Source organism: Pinus tabuliformis, chromosome 6 (genome assembly GCF_031772625.1).
Source record: "Pinus tabuliformis cultivar Carrire ecotype Pingquan chromosome 6, CPIR1, whole genome shotgun sequence".
Classification (NCBI taxonomy): Eukaryota; Viridiplantae; Streptophyta; class Pinopsida; order Pinales; family Pinaceae; genus Pinus; species Pinus tabuliformis.
In genome coordinates, this window is record NC_142292.1 from 1,365,822,955 (window position 1) to 1,365,834,943 (window position 11,989).

Sequence of the window (11,989 nt, forward strand, 5' to 3'; positions counted from 1 at the left end):
TTCATTATGTTCAAGGTACAGTTCAGTTTGGGATTCATTACAGTGAAGAAGCATCTCCTCTATTGGTTAGTTTCACTGATTTCAATTGGGTTGGTGACCCTGATGATCGAAAGTCTACTGCAGATTATGTCTTCACTCTTGGTTCTGGACCTATTACATGGGCTTGCATGAAACAAAGCACTTGGCATTTCACTTTCTTCAATAGAAGCAGAGTATTGTGGTGCTGTAGAAGCTAGTAAGGAAGCCCTATGGCTTTGTCAGGTCCTGTTAGAGTTTGGCTTTCAACAACATCATCTGATTACACTTTGGTGTGATAATCAAAGTGCCATTCAACTATGCAAATATCTAGTCCAAAATCAATGCATCAAGCACATTGAACTATACATGCACTTCATCAAAAAGCTCATTCATGACCATGTTCTTGAAGTGAAATATTGTTCAACCGATGATCAAGTTGTAGACATCTTTACAAAGGCACTCAGAGAGGCGAATTTTACTAAACTTCGATTTATGGTTGGAGTTTAGGAAGTTGTCATTAAGGGGGGATAGGCTCTAATTCCTCCTTCATTCTCCTATTGTGTTATATTTGTACATCCTTCAATCCTATCCCAAATTGTTCTTAAGGGGGGATGTTAGGATATTCCGACACATAGGAAATAGTTAAGTATAACTTGGTCTATTGTAGAGTTAGGTAAAGTGTGTTTCTTTACTATGTACATTTGTAACTTATAATCCGATGGTCAAGATATGTTCTAGACATGAAGTGATCTGATGACTCATTCTCTCCTCAGTTTTACCGACACTTCATCCGTGGCTTAACACCCAATTGGTCCATGATCTCCATTTAAAGAGCATGAAGGGTCATTTGTAGGGTGACCATTCATGAGAGAAGCTTATGTAAATTTTATTTCTTTTATTAATAAATTGCATGAAGTGGCTGTGTTGGCTCAGGCCATGGACTGTTTCCCTCTTTGAGGATTTTAACCACATCAAAAATACTGGTGTATTGACCTGTGAGCTATTTGTGGGACGTGTCCTTTGGTGTTCTATTTGAGGAACTTACCCTGTAAATTCTTACATGGTATCAGAGCTATTTGAGGGTTTCATCCAATGGTTATCCAAATCTGAAGCCGATAGAATTGCATCTGACTGTCGTTTCCTAGATGTACTGTTTCTGACTGCTTTCGGACCGAGATGACTACTCTATTGTGTTAGGAGCATCTGTTTGAGTGAGGAACCTCTTTTGTTTCACGTGAAAAGGTTTCCAGTAGCCCTAGCTACTTCATTTTTAAGATCTGGAGGTATATAATCTTTATTTTCAGTTTTAATTATTCATCTCTTTGTTTATTTCGGTCTCTATTTTTTACTACCGGATCTATACCTTTCATTTCTGCGTATGCTCTTTTCCCTATGACTCTGTGCGACTTGGGCAAATTAGAAACATAAAGGAAGAAATTTTTTCATGCGTATGCTCTTTTCCACCGCGCCTTAGTGTGATCTCGAAAAATTAGAAACATTAAGGAAAATATTTAGTTTCCAACGAAAGCTAACTTCAAGGCATAAGGTGTTTTTTTTTTTTTTTTTTTTTTGTTACGTGTCTATGTTGGGTTGTGCGGTTTCTTGTTTTGTAGGAAAAAAAAAGAGTTTTTTCAATTGAGCATGCACCCCAAAGCTTCAGTGACTAATATAAAAAAAAAAAAACCTTCTTCTTTTCCAAAAATTACTAACCTTTTAAACTAGCTCACTTGGTCCAAAGTTACTTTATGAGAATAAAGGTCTTGGGTTCAATTCTTTCTTTTTTTTGAGTTACCTTTTCAAAAAGCACATGTAACTTATGTTTTTAAGTTACTTTATGTAAAAGTGTTCTCGCCCATTACTAAAAGTGAGTCACTTATAATTCTAAAGTCTCTTTATCTTTTATTTAAGTTACAATTTAGTGAGTAGCTCATAAAAGACCATTGTAAAAGTGACTTTCACTTATTTATAAAAGTGGGTCACATAAATATTTTTAAAGTGAGCTAATTAGATTAAGTTTGGAACGGGGAGGGGGTTGTGGTGGGGGATTTTTTTTTAAATATAACATTATCATTCACTTCCACACATTCACGCACTTCGTTGGCATCTTCAACAACTTTTCTTTGAAAAGCCATAACTTCTTCATCTGGAAGCCGTTCTCAGAGCTTCTTTTTTTTAATCGGCCTAATTTTTCAAGATCCTTCCACTGGAACACTTAGTTTTAGAATTTACAACTTCAATTTCCGTTAAAATAGAAATTCCATTCCAAGTTACTCTTGACAAGACCATCTACTTCCAATAGTGGTCCTACATTGTGGATTTACTTAGAACTAAAGGTCTTTACCAAATAGCCTCAGGCCAAGAAACTAAAACTAAAGATGAAGATAAGGTAGCCAAATGGGAAAATAGGAAAGATCAAGCATGTGGGTTGATAGGGATGTCTATTTCTCCAAACCTTAGATTCCACATCGTAGAACTTGATACCCCTAATGAAGCAATGAAACAACTCACTAAAGTTTTTGGAATTAAAAACGAAATTAGAGCCCATCAACTTGAAAATGAGTAGCTTACGTTGGACCCCAATAATTTTTCTTCTATTAAAGATTTTTTGTCCATGTTCAAGACCCTTAGAATTCTCTTGGAAGGTTTTAAGGTTAAGAAAGAAGATGGTAGCCTTATCTATTCCAATCTTACTAAGTTGGAACCAACTTACTCTGTGTTTGTTTCCATTTTCCATTCTACTAGAGAAACCTTTATTTCTCAAGGACAAGACTACAAGTCCCCCTCTTTTGATGCCTTTTGTGATTCTTTAATAAGAGAACAAGAAAAAATCTTACATCTTGGTCTTCTTAATCTTGGAAACTCTTCTACGAAAGCCTTAGCCACCCAACAACAACCAAATTCAAAGAATCCTAAGAAACAATATCCTAAAAGGAATGGTCTTATACCAAACAAGGGTCCTAAGCAATTTGTGTCTCAAAATTAAAAATCAATTCAACAAAATGATAAGGTAAATAAAAACAAAGGGAAGAAGACTGATAGACATTGCTACTTTTGTAATCGATACGGCCACTTAGAATCTAAATGCTTTAAGAAGATGGAAGGCTTGGAAGAAGCAATGAAGAAGCATAACATCCATTTGGAGCACTCTTTAACTTCAACTTCATCTTCAAGAATTACACTTTCTACATATTGTTGTCAAGCATCTCGGTCTGGTTACGCACTAAATGTATCTTCTTCTTCTCATTCTCATGAGTGGCTCATTGATTCTGGAGCTTCTTATCACATGGCCAAAAACAAAGCCATTTTTTCTTCTTTAAATGATTGTAACAGTAAAAATATATATGTTGGTGATGATAGATCTCTTAGTGTTGTAGGGACTAGAACTGTTCATCTAGACAGTGGTCAATTTAATGATGTATTATGTGTTCCAACCTTATCATGCAACCTTCTATCTGTATATCAGATAACTCATTCAGGTGACGGTAAAATCATTGAATTTTCACCTCATGATGTTGTAATTAAGGACCTAAGAGATCCTAGACAGATTTTAGCTACTAGAATTTTTGATGATTCTACAAGGTTGTATAAGTTTAACAACTTTGGGTCATCAACTCTTCCCTCGGTATTTGTTGCTCATAATGATGAAGTGAGCAAACATTGGCATGAGCGATTTGGTCACTTAAACTATCACTCCTTTCAAAATCTATGTAAAGAAAATATGGTGACAAGTCTTCCTATGGTATCTTGCAGAGATGGTGTTTGTTTCGGATGTGTACTCAAAAAACTTCATCGGGATAGTTTTGAAAAACATGCCTCTTCACACGCCTCAACCCCTTTACAGTTTGTGCATAGTGATTTATGTGGTCCACTTCCAGTTGTTTCACTCTCTGGCTACAACTATTTCTTAACTTACATTGATGATTTCTCCAGACGCACTTGGGTATACTTCTTAAAACTAAAGCGTGAAGTATTTAACATGTTCTTGGCCTTTGTTGAGAAATAATCTGGACATCAAATTCTTAATCTAAGATCTGATAATGGAGTAGAATATGTTAACAACAAATTCATAAAAAATTTCATTGAGCATGTACTTCACAACAAAACTGCGTAGCTGAAAGGAAGAACTACACCTTAAAGGAAATGGCTAATTGTATGCTTCAATCTAAAGGACTTAGTCTTAATTTTTGGGCAGAAGCATTAAACTTTGAAAATTAAATAGTAAATCAAACTCCTACTAAGTTTTTAAAGAATATCAATCCAAAAGAAGCATGGAGCTAAATTAAACCAGATGTAAGTCGCTTTCGTGTTTTTGGAAGTGAATCATGGGCTCATATTCCAGATGAGAAACATAAAGCCTTAGAACCTAAGAGTGAAAAATATATTTTTGTTGGATATTCTGAAGATGTCAAAGGATATAGACTTATTCCAATTAAGTCCAAAAAAGTTATCATTAGAAGAGATGTAAATTTTTTTTGAAAATATATCGGCCTATGAGCCTAGTTTGGCGGATGTGTCACCTCTCTCTATCCCTTCTACTTCTGAAAATATTTCTTCTCCAAATGATGACATCGAGGATGAAAATCCTCCCCCACCTTCTCAGGATCCTCCTTTAGCTCCTCATATTCCTAAATCGGTCCGTGCTACTTGGGATGCAACAAGTTCTCTTGCAAGTGATCCTATAGATCAATGACTTACACGTTCTCAATTTGATAGAGCCTCTTCTTTACTAGCTCAAGCTTCAGCGAATTATGATCCTGACACCTTTGCAGAAGCTTCAGGCCATCCAGATTGGGACGCAACTATGAATGAAGAATATCTTTCATTATTGGCAAATGATACATGGGATCTTGTTCCTCTTCCAAAGGGATGAAAACCTGTTAGATAAAAATGGGTTTACGGAACCAAGTTTGGAGCAGATGGAAAAATTGATAAACATAAAGCTCGTCTTGTTGCTAAGGGTTTTTCACAAGTTGAAGGCATTGACTATACTAAAACATTTTCCCCTGTTGCCAAAATGAACTCTATCTACCTTGTTCTTTACCTTGCTGCCTCTTTCAAGTGGGAAGTCCATCAGATGGATGATAAATCTTCCTTCTTGCATGGGGAATTGCATGAAGAAGTCTATATGGAACAACCTCCTAGCTTTATAAAAACAGACTCTAGCCTTGTATGTCATCTTAATAATTCCCTTTATGGTCTCAAGGAAGCCCCTCAGGCTTGGTATGCAAAAATGGATAACTTTCTTTTAGATACTGGTTTTTGTAGGTGTCATTCTGACAGTACTATCTACACCAAGAAAGTGGGTAAGTCTCTTATCATTCTTTTTCTTCATTTTGATGATCTAATCCTTACTAGTAGTGATCCAAACCTTATAAATTCATTGTTCAACATATGAGCATAGATGAGATGAGATGATGCAATGATAACGATGAGATATGTACATCTAACATTAGACTTATGATGCAGTAACAATTACTTCCTACTTGAGAGGGAGTGTTGAAAAATGGCAGTTGGGGGAGAAATTCACTCCTTGAAGAAGCCTATAAAATCCTATGGAGACCCCTCTTGCACTTGGAAAAATCAAAATTTCACATAGAAAGATATTATTTTAATGTTGGTCCAAGTCAAATTAAAAGGAATAAGTCAGATTAGAGAGAGAAATTTAAGCACCAAGATCACATATAAATAGACCTAACTTGACATCACTTGGAGGCATCACATCACAATCACATCTTCTTAATTTTGTTAAATCTCCTTTGAAAATTGTAGGTCCAAATTCACATGCATGAAAGGAAGAGAAGTAGTTTTACTTTGGCTCTGTTGACTTCATTTTTTGGCCTCCTTTGACCGATGTTGACTTGGGGTGACTTTTACTCAGTTTAAATGGAATCTGATATGTTTTGGAAGGTCGATTTGACTGAGATATTGACCAAATTTTTCTATGCACTTTGACAATCTTTGAATGAGAATTTGAATCTAGGGCTCACCATAGATTGACTATTGACTTTGACCAAATGGCTAGAGGAATTTTAGATTTGTTTTGACTAGGTTTGATTGAGGAGAAGAGGTCAAGTTCTTTGACTAGTTGACCAAGTTGTTCTGAGCACTTTGGGTGATTGACTTTGACGAGTTAGGGTTGTTGTTGACTACTATTGACTCGAATTTGATAGGGCTGAAAATTGCAGAACTGGCACTTTGAACAAATTTGACTTTTTATCTCATATTTGATTGGATATTGGATTTTTGACTTGGATAGTCAAGGCTTTGACATTTGACTTCTTTATGAATGTATTTGGACTATATATCCCTGTTGAACATTTGATGAACATCTAATAGAAGAAGAATCTGGTTGGGTTTTTCCAATTGTGGGTTTTTTTCCCTAGTCTTTGACCTAAACCTCTATGTCTCATTGATCTTGGCTGCCATCTATTGTGCATATATTTTACTATTCTATTTATAATTACTTACTATTATTGGGTGATTGAAAACAAATTGGAAAAGTGATTTCTACTGAAAGAACAAATTGTTAAGTGATTGTTACAACATATAACATTCTGAAAATTTAACACCATCCACATGATGAGGTGGATTGGTGCCACCTCCACTCAAAGGCTCGCGAGATTCATTTATCCGTGTAATGAGGGGTTAACTTCCTAATCTGTGGCATCATCGGTACTCTAAACACCAAAGACCATGAGAATAATTATTTGGTTGGTGTTATTTTCCAGAGCTTTGTTACCAACTAATTTCCTTTATTCATTATGGTGAATTCTTCTATTCCCCTAGAAATTTGTTATGTTTGTTGGTTACTTTTATCATTTTTTAATCTCCCCTATCTCTAGCTTTCTCACTTTGGCCAATCCCCAACCCTGAAAATTCTCGTAGATGCTATGAACTCAAAATAAGCTCCCTTGATGTATCCCTTCTAGTCTATATAATTTCTAGCGGCTCAGTGCCCACTGACATCTCTTGCACTCCCTTTGACAACCCTATCTTATCTTATTTGTATTCCTCAAGACTAGTCTACTCTATTGACTAATGTCCCCCCTTCCACATCTACAATGATGTTGACTAGGATAGGAAACCCTCATTATGTTGGAAGCACTAGGGCTTGTAATGAATTCATTCACCAAATCGAGGCCCTCCAAAGGGGGAACATGGATATCAAATGGGAACTTCATCATTTGACAACTCTAATATTTCTCACAAAGGAAATTTAGTATGTGAAGGTCAAGATATATCATCAAAATGATGAGCTTTATGCACCTTGGCAACATATAGAGGACCTACAACAAATTCCTCAAGCACCAGTGGACCAAAATATCACCATCACTGCTTCAAGCCCTCCCAAAGGAATTATGCAATTAGATCTAAACAAGACTCGAGATAAGGCTTTCCTTCTCGTTTATTAATGGCATCCTTTTGTAAATGCACCCTTTTACTAGAACAATTTTGTAAGATCTATACATGTCGATTTGCTATTGTAGTGTGTTTCCATTATAGTATTTTTGGTACCTTAGAGAGTGTCTCCTTGGAGGATCCTTTGAAATAAGATTCAATGTAGTGAATCTCTCATGTATTTGTTGCTATTTAGCACAAATTTTATACAATTTCTACTCATTTATGTTTAAAAAAAATATTATGTAAATCATGAGATTCAAGATTCATGGTTCAAATCTCCATGGGCAAAGGCAACATAATTAATCTATTACTGAGACTATATATATATAAACAAGAAAACAACAACATTATGTGTTTTATAATGAATCAAGAATCTAGAAAAAAACCCAAAATAATTTAAATAAAAAAAAAACAATAAATTAAATATAAATATAAAATCACAAAAAAAAATCAATTATTTTAAATTTTAAAGGATTAAAAAATTAAATATAAGTATAAAATAATTTCTAAAAAATTAATTATAAATAATTTTTAATAATTTGAAAGAATAATAAATGAAAAGAAGATATGACTTTTTTAAGAAAAAAATTAATCATAAAGTCATTCACAATTATGAAATGAGAATTTTGATAATTAATAGCTAATTATAACTGAGTGTTTTATTATTCTCTTTAATTGATAATGTATTGAAATTAGCTCTAAGGGTTAGTTTAAGTGGTCTAGAGGGAGACATGAATTTCTTTGATATTGTTATTAGTTGTTGCTGATCGTTGTTTGAATCACTTTGATTACCTTGGAGTGAGGCCCCACAATTAGGGTTGACAATTGGGTTTACCATCTACAAAATGTGGGGAAGTACTCTTTTTGTGCTTTCATTCCAAGTAAAAATTAGAAAAAAGAAAAGCAAGATGTTGAAAGAAATTTTATTAAATATTTTATTGACATAATAATAATTAGAAAAAATCGAGTTGGGTTTGTAAAGTGGTTTTATATTTTTAATTTCCTCACCAATTCGAAGAACTAAAGAAAATAAATGCATGAATCAAATTTAAAAGATAGAAACAAGAAGTTCTCATTGATTTTAAAGATAAATGGGGAAATGTAGATATTGTAAACATGTTTAGAATTTAAAAAATATTTAAAAAAATAAATATTATAAATCCATCTAGAGAACATGTGTTTCTTTTTAAAAGAGCATAGGTTCAAATATTTTTCGTAGAATTTTGGGAATGAAATTGATACATAATGATCTAAATACATTTAAATTCCATTTCTTATTACTTATTGATTTGACTTTGAGTGACTTCCCATTTTCCTTGGCAATATCCTTTTTCCTTTTTTCCCAACTTGGATAAAAAATGGGTTTTCTTCTCAATCCAACGAATCACCATTTTGTGAGTGATATTTGTTGTCTTTGTCACTTCTTCTATTTGTCTCATTAGCTCAATAATTTGGTTTTCTAGCCTTGTTTCATGAGAGTTCAATAGAGGATGTAGAATTCAAAAGGGTTTAATGGGCATGGGCCTCTTCTCTCTCTTATTTTGATGGATCCTATTTGATATGCATTTCTTCCTAACTTTATTTTGCTTCCTCTAGTGAATCCTCTTTGAAATGAAATTCTTCCTGGATTTCTTTTGGGTTTCTTCTTTCTTGTATATAGTATAGTGTTCTATCTAAGCACTTTCCCACCATTTGGGCCTCCAACTATTTTTCAAAACTTTATTATTCTATAATTTCTTGCGGTAATTCTTGATTACATTCACTTTAACTAGATTAAAAGGAGACTAGGGATAAATGAAGAGACCAACACTAACCTAGAACTAGGGCCCATAATCACAAATAATATTCTTATCCTCAATATTATCAAATACAACAATAAGAGAACCCCAAGGCAGAGGGTAAATATTTAGATCATTGGAGAACAAAAAAAATTAAATATGCAGGCCAAACCTTGATCTAAAAAGAATTTTGCATAGCCAAATACTTCCTCCTCCAACGGAACATTAAATGTAGGAGCTTTTTGAACTAGTGAAAGATCAAATCTGGATTTCAACATGGCATTGTAAGAAACCTTGGCTTGAGCTACCTGAGAGGAAGAATTTGTAGAACAACCTACCATTCCTTCAAGAGTAACTAAATTTTGTGCTAAATCATGAAAATTAACCATCAATCAGAGGGTTGTGAGATTTGCATAGTGGGAGTCTGCAGAGATTCCTATTGTAGGAGAGAGGATGACCAACTAGGGTGAAACCTTAACCATTGCAGAAGTTTGCAGAGCTCGCTCCATTATATTAATGTTTCACTACATTAATATATACATATTTTTTTAATTATTATTTTTAAATGATAAAAAATTTACCTAATAAAAGAATTAAATTAATCCCTTTTTAATATTTGATAAAGTCGAAGTTAAAATCTCTAAGGGTTAGCTCAATTGGTTGAGTCCCTTTCATTAAAAAGAACGTTTTCTTTTGAGAGGTCATGGTTTCAATTCTCTCGACACTCTGAGGGTTAGCAACTGTGGTTGATATCACAAGAAGTGATCCCTTCAGGTGGATCTGTCTGCTACAAATATTCAATGGATGTAGCGGTCATTGATCTCCAGAGTCAGTGAACCACAAAGAAAAAACATAAATCTAAAGTTAAAACAAAATTGCCTTAATAAAATAATATAACTCTATTAACATAAATAGATATATATTAGTTAAACATGTAATAGAGATCATATAAAAAAGCATACTTGGTTTTGGCTTCTAACAATGAATAAAAAAAAACTATTCTAACTCTATTAACATAAATAAATATATATTAGTTAAACATGTAATAGAGATCATATTAAAAAGCATACTTGGTTTTGGCTTCTAACAATGAATAATAAAAAAAACTATTCTAAGAAAAAACATAATCTACAATAGTATTCCACAAACCAGGACATTTTTTGGTGGTCAAGAGGTTGTTTCAATGCCTTGGAACTTGGTGAGATTTGAAACTTCATTAAAAAAATGTATGGGAAAGAAACTTAACATAGAAACTTGATCCTTAGAAATCCAGAAATCATATTTCCCACCTATTGATTTGGATGGGCACCCTATGACGATTTCGTCTCAAACCACTACACCTTTTGGTGGTCAAGAGCTAGGTTGTTTTAGTGCCTTGGAACTGGCTGATATTGGAAATCTTTCTAAAAATATATAGGAAAGAAATATAGAAGAAAATCGTGATCCTTAAAAGGGATAGAAATCAAATTTCTCTACCTATTGATCTCGATGGGTACCCTATGGCTTTTCAGTCACAAACCACTACACTTTTTGTTGGTCAAGAGACAAGCTGTTTTAGTGCCTTATAACTTATTGAGATTTGAAATTTCATTGAAATGTAGGGAAAATAAATTGAGAAAAATACCTTGATCCTTAAAAGGCTAGAAATCACATTTCTTTATTTATTGATCTAGATGGGTACACTATGATTTTTCACTCTCAAACCACTTCACTATTTTGGTGCTCAAGAGCAAGGTTGTTTTAGTGCCTTGGAAATTGTTGAGATTTGAACTTTCATTGAATTGCAGGGAAAATAAAATAAGAAAATTACCTTGATCCTTAAAAGAATAGATATCACATTTCTCTACCTATTGATCCGGACAACCTAGGAATTTTTAACCTCATTGCTGAAAGACTCCAAAGAAGACGTTCAAGTAATCTCTTCTAAATTAATAAATGATCATTAAAAGCAGTTCAATGAATTCAAACATGAAATATAAATGTACAATAGGAGTTGAGGACCTTTTCTATCTGTGGGAGCTTGGGGAGGAAGTGAATGAGAGGCTCATTGTATTCCTAAAATGAATTGATGGAATCAATGATAACCATATTTATACTTGCACTCATCAGATCGATGGTTGAGACCCTAAGACCATTTGTCTCAATAAGCTTCACAATATTATACTAGCACCATGCTCCATGCATAGCTTCGTGAACCAATATAAAGTTTACTCTGCTTCCTGTAATGTTGTTGTAATCCATTTCTTTCCATCTATTAGCTAAACATCCACTTTGCTATCTATATTTAAAAATCTTTTATGTTGTCACTCATAAAACCACTTCACAACTTGTGAAAGGCATGTCCTATGAGACTTCTTAATGCAGTGATTGTTGTCCCCTTCCCGACCTTTTCACAATCCACCTCCTAGTTTTCGGCTTTCCCAGATGTTAGAGGAGTTCCTCTCCTAGAGCCCTAACCTCATTATTTGTTTCATATTGACCTTCTTCCATGGCCGGTGCTGATTCCCGTAAGAAACCACTGGAGGTTGGCGAGGCTGAAAGAGCCAAGTGTAGGAAACTAACCAGAAGGGTATCTATGAACAAAAAACCACCGCTATGTTTGAAACCTATAGAGAAACCAAACTGCGTATGGTAATTCTAGAAGTCTAGCTCAGGACTTAGGGTTGATAGGGGAAAGAGAGACAATAAAGAGCGATTAACCTATAGAGAACCCCAAGTGAGATTTTTCAAACCCTGACACCATGTCTTTGGGCCTAGACTTATTGTTCCTTGTAAACTCAACTCTTGTGGAA

The 11,989-nt window shown here is 34.1% G+C and overlaps 1 pseudogene; it reads right to left on the minus strand.

The window, feature by feature from the left end:
- LOC149263703 (methylesterase 17-like) overlaps positions 1 to 11,438 on the minus strand; it is a 61,471-nt pseudogene extending 50,033 nt beyond the window's left edge.
- Positions 11,439 to 11,989: the final 551 nt, after the last annotated feature.